We start from the raw sequence: 10,573 nt of genomic DNA, 5'->3' as shown, positions 1-10,573 counted from the left end.
GCCACTCTCCTCCAACGCCTGCCTAGCATGCACAGGTCCACACGGGGAGCACCATTGCCTCCGCCCTTTTAGCCCTGACATCCACACGGCTCTCCCACAAGCACTCCAATGTTCCTTTCCCTCACCTCCTACAACTTACCACTGCCCTCCTCACACTTTCTGACTGGAGCAGCCACTCTCCTCCAACGCCTGCCTAACATCTGTAGGCCCACACGAGGAGCACCATTGCTTCCACCCTTTTGGCCCTCACATGCCTACAGCTCTCCCACAAGCACTCCCGTCCTCCTTTCCCTCACCTCCTACAACTTACCACTGCCCTCCTCACACTTTCTCCCTGGAGCAGCCACTCTCCTCCAACCCCTGCCTAACATGCACAGGCCCACACGGGGAGCACCATTGCCTCCACACTTTTGGCCCTCAAATGCCTACGGCTCTCCCACAAGCACTCCCGTCTTCGTTTCCCTCACCTCCTGCAACTTACCACTGCCCTACTCACACTTTCCCATTAGAGCAGCCAATCTCCTCCAACGCGTGCCTAGCATGTACAGACCCACACGGGGAGCACCATGACGTCCACCTTTTTGGCCCTCAAATGCCTACGGCTCTCCCACAAGCACTCACATCCTCCTTTCCCTCACCTCCTACAACTTACCACTGCCCTCCTTACATTTCTGACTGGAGCATCCACTCTCCTCCAACGCCTGCCTAACATCTGCAGGCCCACACGAGGAGCAACATGGCATCCACCCTTTTGGCCCTGACATGCCTACGGCTCTCCCACAAGCACTCCCGTCTTCCTTTCCCTCACCTCCTACAACTTACCACTGCCCTCCTCACACTTTCCCATTAGAGCAGTTAATCTCCTCCAACGCGTGCCTAGCATGTACAGACCCACACGGGGAGCACCATGACGTCCACCTTTTTGGCCCTCAAATGCCTATGGCTCTCCCACAAGCACTCCCGTCCTCCTTTCCCTCACCTCCTACAACTTACCACTGCCCTCCTCACACGTTCCCATTAGAGCAGCCACTCTCCTCCAACGCATGCCTAACATGTGCAGGCCCACACGAGGAGCACCATTGCCTCCACCCTTTTAGCCCTGAAATCCACACAGCTCTCCCACAAGCACTCCCGACTTCCTTTCCCTCACCTCCTACAACTTACCACTGCCCTCCTCACACTTTCTCCCTGGAGCAGCCACTCTCCTCCAACGCCTGCCTAACATCTGCAGGCCCACACGAGGAGCAACATGGCATCCACCCTTTTGGCCCTGACATCCACACGGCTCTTCCACAAGCACTCCCGTCCTCCTTTCCCTCACCTCCTACAACTTACCACTGCCCTCCTCACACTTTCTGACTGGAGCAGCCACTCTCCTCCAACGCCTGCCTAACATGTACAGGCCCACACGAGGAGCACCATTGCCTCCACCCTTTTGGCCCTGACATCCACACAGCTCTCCCACAAGCACTCCCGTCCTCCTTTCCCTCACCTCCTACAACTTACCACTGCCCTCCTCACACTTTCGGACTGGAGCAGCCACTCTCCTCCAAAGCCTGCCTAGCATGCACAGGCCCACACGGGGAGCACCATTGCCTCCACCCTTTTGGCCCTGATATCCACACGGCTCTCCCACAAGCACTCCCGTCCTCCTTTCCCTCACCTCCTACAACTTACCACTGCCCTCCTCACACTTTCTGACTGGAGCAGCCACTCTCCTCCAACGCCTGCCTAACATCTGCAGGCCCACAGGAGGAGCACCATTGCCTCCACCCTTTTAGCCCTGACATCCACACAGCTCTCCCACAAGCACTCCCGTCCTCCTTTCCCTCACCTCCTACAACTTACCACTGCCCTCCTCACACTTTCTGACTGGAGCAGCCACTCTCCTCCTAAGCCTGCCTAACATGCACAGGCCCACACGGGGAGCACCATTGCCTCCAACCTTTTGGCCCTGACATCCACACGGCTCTCCCACAAGCACTCCCGTCCTCCTTTCCCTCACCTCCTACAACCTACGACAGCCCTCCTCACACTTTCTGCCTGGAGCAGCCACTCTCCTCCAACCCCTGCCTAACATCTGCAGGCCCACACGAGGAGCAACATGGCATCCACCCTTTTGGCCCTGACATCCACACGGCTCTCCCACAAGCACTCACATCCTCCTTTCCCTCACCTCCTACAACTTACCACTGCCCTCCTTACATTTCTGACTGGAGCATCCACTCTCCTCCAACGCCTGCCTAACATCTGCAGGCCCACACGAGGAGCAACATGGCATCCACCCTTTTGGCCCTGACATGCCTACGGCTCTCCCACAAGCACTCCCGTCTTCCTTTCCCTCACCTCCTACAACTTACCACTGCCCTCCTCACACTTTCCCATTAGAGCAGTTAATCTCCTCCAACGCGTGCCTAGCATGTACAGACCCACACGGGGAGCACCATGACGTCCACCTTTTTGGCCCTCAAATGCCTATGGCTCTCCCACAAGCACTCCCGTCCTCCTTTCCCTCACCTCCTACAACTTACCACTGCCCTCCTCACACGTTCCCATTAGAGCAGCCACTCTCCTCCAACGCATGCCTAACATGTGCAGGCCCACACGAGGAGCACCATTGCCTCCACCCTTTTAGCCCTGAAATCCACACAGCTCTCCCACAAGCACTCCCGACTTCCTTTCCCTCACCTCCTACAACTTACCACTGCCCTCCTCACACTTTCTCCCTGGAGCAGCCACTCTCCTCCAACGCCTGCCTAACATCTGCAGGCCCACACGAGGAGCAACATGGCATCCACCCTTTTGGCCCTGACATCCACACGGCTCTTCCACAAGCACTCCCGTCCTCCTTTCCCTCACCTCCTACAACTTACCACTGCCCTCCTCACACTTTCTGACTGGAGCAGCCACTCTCCTCCAACGCCTGCCTAACATGTACAGGCCCACACGAGGAGCACCATTGCCTCCACCCTTTTGGCCCTGACATCCACACAGCTCTCCCACAAGCACTCCCGTCCTCCTTTCCCTCACCTCCTACAACTTACCACTGCCCTCCTCACACTTTCGGACTGGAGCAGCCACTCTCCTCCAAAGCCTGCCTAGCATGCACAGGCCCACACGGGGAGCACCATTGCCTCCACCCTTTTGGCCCTGATATCCACACGGCTCTCCCACAAGCACTCCCGTCCTCCTTTCCCTCACCTCCTACAACTTACCACTGCCCTCCTCACACTTTCTGACTGGAGCAGCCACTCTCCTCCAACGCCTGCCTAACATCTGCAGGCCCACAGGAGGAGCACCATTGCCTCCACCCTTTTAGCCCTGACATCCACACAGCTCTCCCACAAGCACTCCCGTCCTCCTTTCCCTCACCTCCTACAACTTACCACTGCCCTCCTCACACTTTCTGACTGGAGCAGCCACTCTCCTCCTAAGCCTGCCTAACATGCACAGGCCCACACGGGGAGCACCATTGCCTCCAACCTTTTGGCCCTGACATCCACACGGCTCTCCCACAAGCACTCCCGTCCTCCTTTCCCTCACCTCCTACAACCTACGACAGCCCTCCTCACACTTTCTGCCTGGAGCAGCCACTCTCCTCCAACCCCTGCCTAACATCTGCAGGCCCACACGAGGAGCAACATGGCATCCACCCTTTTGGCCCTGACATCCACACGGCTCTCCCACAAGCACTCCCGTCTTCCTTTCCCTCACCTCCTACAACTTACCACTGCCCTCCTCACACTTTCTGACTGGAGCAGCCACTCTCCTCCAACGCCTGCCTAACATGCAAAGGCCCACACGGGGAGCATCATGGCCTCCACCCATTTGGCCCTGACATCCACACGGCTCTCCCACAAGCACTCCAATGTTCCTTTCCCTCACCTCCTACAACTTACCACTGCCCTCCTCACACTTTCTGACTGGAGCAGCCACTCTCCTCCTAAGCCTGCCTAACATGCACAGGCCCACACGAGGAGCACCATTGCTTCCACCCTTTTAGCCCTGACATGCCTACGGCTCTCCCACAAGCACTCCCGTCCTCCTTTCCCTCACCTCCTACAACTTACCACTGCCCTCCTCACACTTTCTGACTGGAGCAGCCACTCTCCTCCAACGCCTGCCTAACATGTGCAGGCCCACACGAGGAGCACCATTGCCTCCACCCTTTTAGCCCTGACATCCACACAGCTCTCCCACAAGCACTCCCGTCCTCCTTTCCCTCACCTCCTACAACTTACCACTGCCCTCCTCACACTTTCTCCCTGGAGCAGCCACTCTCCTCCTAAGCCTGCCTAACATGCACAGGCCCACACGGGGAGCACCATTGCCTCCACCCTTTTGGCCTTGACATCCACACGGCTCTCCCACAAGCACTCCCGTCCTCCTTTCCCTCACCTCCTACAACCTACGACAGCCCTCCTCACACTTTCTGCCTGGAGCAGCCACTCTCCTCCAACCCCCGCCTAACATGTGCAGGCCCACACGAGGAGCAACATGGCATCCACCCTTTTGGCCCTGACATGCCTACGGCTCTCCCACAAGCACTCCCGTCTTCCTTTCCCTCACCTCCTACAACTTACCACTGCCCTCCTCACACTTTCTGACTGGAGCAGCCACTCTCCTCCAACGCCTGGCTAACATGCACAGGCCCACACGGGGAGCATCATGGCCTCCACCCTTTTGGCCCTGACATCCACACGGCTCTCCCACAAGCACTCCCGTCTTCCTTTCCCTCACCTCCTACAACTTACCACTGCCCTCCTCACACTTTCTGACTGGAGCAGCCACTCTCCTCCAAAGCCTGCCTAAGATCTGCAGGCCCACACGAGGAGCACCATTGTTTCCACCCTTTTAGCCCTGACATGCACCCGGCTCTCCCACAAGCACTCCCGTCCTCCTTTCCCTCACCTCCTACAACTTACCACTGCCCTCCTTACACTTTCGGACTGGAGCAGCCACTCTCCTCCAACGCCTGGCTAACATGTGCAGGCCCACACGAGGAGCACCATTGCCTCCACCCTTTTCGCCCTGACATCCACACGGCTCTCCCACAAGCACTCCCGTCCTCCTTTCCCTCACCTCCTACAACTTACCACTGCCCTCCTTACACTTTCGGACTGGAGCAGCCACTCTCCTCCAACGCCTGCCTAGCATGCACAGGTCCACACGGGGAGCACCATTGCCTCCACCCTTTTGGCCCTGACATCCACACGGCTCTCCCACAAGCACTCCAATGTTCCTTTCCCTCACCTCCTACAACTTACCACTGCCCTCCTCACACTTTCTGCCTGGAGCAGCCCATCTCCTCCAATGCCTGGCTAACATGCACAGGCCCACACGAGGAGCACCATTGCTTCCACCCTTTTAGCCCTGACATGCCTACGGCTCTCCCACAAGCACTCACGTCCTCCTTTCCCTCACCTCCTACAACTTACCACTGCCCTCCTCACACTTTCTGACTGGAGCAGCCACTCTCCTCCAAAGCCTGCATAGCATGTGCAGGCCCACACGAGGAGCACCATTGCCTCCACACTTTTGGCCCTGACATGCACACGGCTCTCCCACAAGCACTCCCGTCCTCCTTTCCCTCACCTCCTACAACTTACCACTGCCCTCCTCACACTTTCTGACTGGAGCAGCCACTCTCCTCCAACGCCTGCCTAGCATGCACAGGCCCACACGGGGAGCACCATTGCCTCCACCCTTTTCGCCCTGACTTCCACACGGCTCTCCCACAAGCACTCCCGTCCTCCTTTCCCTCACCTCCTACAACTTACCACTGCCCTCCTCACACTTTCTGACTGCAGCAGCCACTCTCCTACAACGCCTGCCTAACATGCACAGGCCCACACGGGGAGCACCATTGCCTCCACCCTTTTCGCCCTGACATCCACACGGCTCTCCCACAAGCACTCCAATGTTCCTTTCCCTCACCTCCTACAACTTACCACTGCCCTCCTCACACTTTCTGACTGGAGCAGCCACTCTCCTCCAACGCCTGCCTAACATCTGCAGGCCCACACGAGGAGCACCATTGCCTCCACCCTTTTAGCCCTGACATGCCTACAGCTCTCCCACAAGCACTCCCGTCCTCCTTTCCCTCACCTCCTACAACTTACCACTGCCCTCCTCACACTTTCTGACTGCAGCAGCCACTCTCCTCCAAAGCCTGCATAGCATGTGCAGGCCCACACGGGGAGCACCATTGCCTCCACCCTTTTGGCCCTGACATCCACACGGCTCTCCCACAAGCACTCCCGTCCTCCTTTCCCTCACCTCCTACAACTTACCACTGCCCTCCCTACACTTTCTGCCTGGAGCAGCCACTCTCCTCCAACGCCTGGCTAACATGCACAGGCCCACACGGGGAGCACCATTGCCTCCACCCTTTTGGCCCTCACATGCCTACGGCTCTCCCACAAGCGCTCCCGACTTCCTTTCCCTCACCTCCTACAACTTACCACTGCCCTCCTCACACTTTCTGACTGGAGCAGCCACTCTCCTCCAACGCCTGCCTAGCATGTACAGGCCCACACGAGGAGCACCATTGCCTCCACCCTTTTGGCCCTGACATCCACACAGTTCTCCCGCAAGCACTCCCGTCCTCCTTTCCCTCACCTCCTACAACTTACCACTGCCCTCCTCACACTTTCGGACTGGAGCAGCCACTCTCCTCCAACGCCTGCCTAACATGTACAGGCCCACACGGGGAGCACCATTGCCTCCACCCTTTTGGCCCTGACATCCACACGGCTCTCCCACAAGCACTCCCGTCCTCCTTTCCCTCACCTCCTACAACCTACGACAGCCCTCCTCACACTTTCTCACTGGAGCAGCCACTCTCCTTCAACCCCTGCCTAACATCTGCAGGCCCACACGAGGAGCAACATGGCATCCACCCTTTTGGCCCTGACATGCCTACGGCTCTCCCACAAGCACTCCCGACTTCCTTTCCCTCACCTCCTACAACTTACCACTGCCCTCCTCACACTTTCCCATTAGAGCAGCTAATCTCCTCCAACGCGTCCCTAGCATGTACAGACCCACACGGGGAGCACCATGACGTCCACCTTTTTGGCCCTCAAATGCCTATGGCTCTCCCACAAGCACTCCCGACTTCCTTTCCCTCACCTCCTACAACTTACCACTGCCCTCCTCACACTTTCCCATTAGAGCAGCTAATCTCCTCCAACGCGTCCCTAGCATGTACAGACCCACACGGGGAGCACCATGACGTCCACCTTTTTGGCCCTCAAATGCCTATGGCTCTCCCACAAGCACTCCCGTCCTCCTTTCCCTCACCTCCTACAACTTACCACTGCCCTCCTCACACTTTCGGACTGGAGTAGCCACTCTCCTCCAACGCCTGCCTAACATGTGCAGGCCCACACGAGGAGCACCATTGCCTCCACCCTTTTCGTCCTGACATCCACATGGCTCTCCCACAAGCACTCCCGTCCTCCTTTCCCTCACCTCCTACAACTTACCACTGCCCTCCTTACACTTTCGGGCTGGAGCAGCCACTCTCCTCCAACGCCTGCCTAGCATGCACAGGTCCACACGGGGAGCACCATTGCCTCCGCCCTTTTCGCCCTGACATCCACACGGCTCTCCCACAAGCACTCCAATGTTCCTTTCCCTCACCTCCTACAACTTACCACTGCCCTCCTCACACTTTCGGACTGGAGCAGCCACTCTCCTCCAACGCCTGCCTAACATCTGTAGGCCCACACGAGGAGCACCATTGCTTCCACCCTTTTGGCCCTCACATGCCTACAGCTCTCCCACAAGCACTCCCGTCCTCCTTTCCCTCACCTCCTACAACTTACCACTGCCCTCCTCACACTTTCGGACTGCAGCAGCCACTCTCCTCGAAAGCCTGCATAGCATGTGCAGGCCCACACGAGGAGCACCATTGCCTCCACACTTTTGGCCCTCAAATGCCTACGGCTCTCCCACAAGCACTCACATCCTCCTTTCCCTCACCTCCTACAACTTACCACTGCCCTACTCACACTTTCCCATTAGAGCAGCCAATCTCCTCCAACGCGTGCCTAGCATGTACAGACCCACACGGGGAGCACCATGACGTCCACCTTTTTGGCCCTCAAATGCCTACGGCTCTCCCACAAGCACTCACATCCTCCTTTCCCTCACCTCCTACAACTTACCACTGCCCTCCTTACACTTTCTGACTGGAGCATCCACTCTCCTCCAACGCCTGCCTAACATCTGCAGGCCCACACGAGGAGCAACATGGCATCCACCCTTTTGGCCCTGACATGCCTACGGCTCTCCCACAAGCACTCCCGTCCTCCTTTCCCTCACCTCCTACAACTTACCACTGCCCTCCTCACACTTTCCCATTAGACCAGCCAATCTCCTCAAACGCGTGCCTAGCATGTACAGACCCACACGGGGAGCACCATGACGTCCACCTTTTTGGCCCTCAAATGCCTATGGCTCTCCCACAAGCACTCCCGTCCTCCTTTCCCTCACCTCCTACAACTTACCACTGCCCTCCTCACACTTTCCCATTAGAGCAGCCACTCTCCTCCAACGCATGCCTAACATGTGCAGGCCCACACGAGGAGCACCATTGCCTCCACCCTTTTGGCCCTCACATGCCTACGGCTCTCCCACAAGCACTCCCGTCCTCCTTTCCCTCACCTCCTACAACTTACCACTGCCCTCCCCACACTTTCTGACTGGAGCAGCCACTCTCCTCCAACGCCTGCCTAACATGTGCAGGCCCATACGAGGAGCACCATTGCCTCCACCCTTTTAGCCCTGACATCCACACAGCTCTCCCACAAGCACTCCCGTCCTCCTTTCCCTCACCTCCTACAACTTACCACTGCCCTCCTCACACTTTCTGCCTGGAGCAGCCACTCTCCTCCTAAGCCTGCCTAACATGCACAGGCCCACACGGGGAGCACCATTGCCTCCACCCTTTTGGCCCTGACATCCACACAGTTCTCCCGCAAGCACTCCCGTCCTCCTTTCCCTCACCTCCTACAACCTACGACAGCCCTCCTCACACTTTATGCCTGGAGCAGCCACTCTCCTCCAACCCCTGCCTAACATGTGCAGGCCCACACGGGGAGCAACATGGCATCCACCCTTTTGGCCCTGACATCCACACGGCTCTCCCACAAGCACTCCCGTCTTCCTTTCCCTCACCTCCTACAACTTACCACTGCCCTCCTCACACTTTCTGACTGGAGCAGCCACTCTCCTCCAACGCCTGGCTAACATGCAAAGGCCCACACGGGGAGCATCATGGCCTCCACCCTTTTGGCCCTGACATCCACACGGCTCTCCCACAAGCACTCCAATGTTCCTTTCCCTCACCTCCTACAACTTACCACTGCCCTCCTCACACTTTCTGACTGGAGCAGCCACTCTCCTCCTAAGCCTGCCTAACATGCACAGGCCCACACGAGGAGCACCATTGCTTCCACCCTTTCAGCCCTGACATGCCTACGGCTCTCCCACAAGCACTCCCGTCCTCCTTTCCCTCACCTCCTACAACTTACCACTGCCCTCCTCACACTTTCTGCCTGGAGCAGCCACTCTCCTCCAAAGCCTGCATAGCATGTGCAGGCCCACACGAGGAGCACCATTGCCTCCACACTTTTGGCCCTGACATGCACACGGCTCTCCCACAAGCACTCCCGTCCTCCTTTCCCTCACCTCCTACAACTTACCACTGCCCTCCTTACACTTTCGGACTGGAGCAGCCACTCTCCTCCAACGCCTGCCTAGCATGCACAGGTCCACACGGGGAGCACCATTGCCTCCACCCTTTTTGCCCTGACATCCACACGGCTCTCCCACAAGCACTCCAATGTTCCTTTCCCTCACCTCCTACAACTTACCACTGCCCTCCTCACACTTTCTGACTGGAGCAGCCACTCTCCTCCTAAGCCTGCCTAACATGCACAGGCCCACACGAGGAGCACCATTGCCTCCACCCTTTTCGCCCTGACTTCCACACGGCTCTCCCACAAGCACTCCCGTCCTCCTTTCCCTCACCTCCTACAACTTACCACTGCCCTCCCCACACTTTCTGACTGCAGCAGCCACTCTCCTCCAACGCCTGCCTAGCATGCACAGGCCCACACGGGGAGCACCATTGCCTCCACCCTTTTGGCCCTCAAATGCCTACGGCTCTCCCACAAGCACTCCCGACTTCCTTTCCCTCACCTCCTACAACTTACCACTGCCCTCCTCACACTTTCTGACTGGAGCAGCCACTCTCCTCCAACGCCTGCCTAACATGCACAGGCCCACACGGGGAGCACCATTGCCTCCACCCTTTTCGCCCTGACATCCACACGGCTCTCCCACAAGCACTCCAATGTTCCTTTCCCTCACCTCCTACAACTTACCACTGCCCTCCTCACACTTTCTGCCTGGAGCAGCCACTCTCCTCCAACGCCTGCCTAACATCTGCAGGCCCACACGATGAGCACCATTGCCTCCACCCTTTTAGCCCTGACATGCCTACAGCTCTCCCACAAGCACTCCCGTCCTCCTTTCCCTCACCTCCTACAACTTACCACTG

The sequence above is a fragment of the Struthio camelus genome, chromosome 24 (assembly GCF_040807025.1).
Source record: "Struthio camelus isolate bStrCam1 chromosome 24, bStrCam1.hap1, whole genome shotgun sequence".
NCBI lineage: Eukaryota > Metazoa > Chordata > Aves > Struthioniformes > Struthionidae > Struthio > Struthio camelus.
This window is presented reverse-complemented; position numbering follows the sequence as displayed.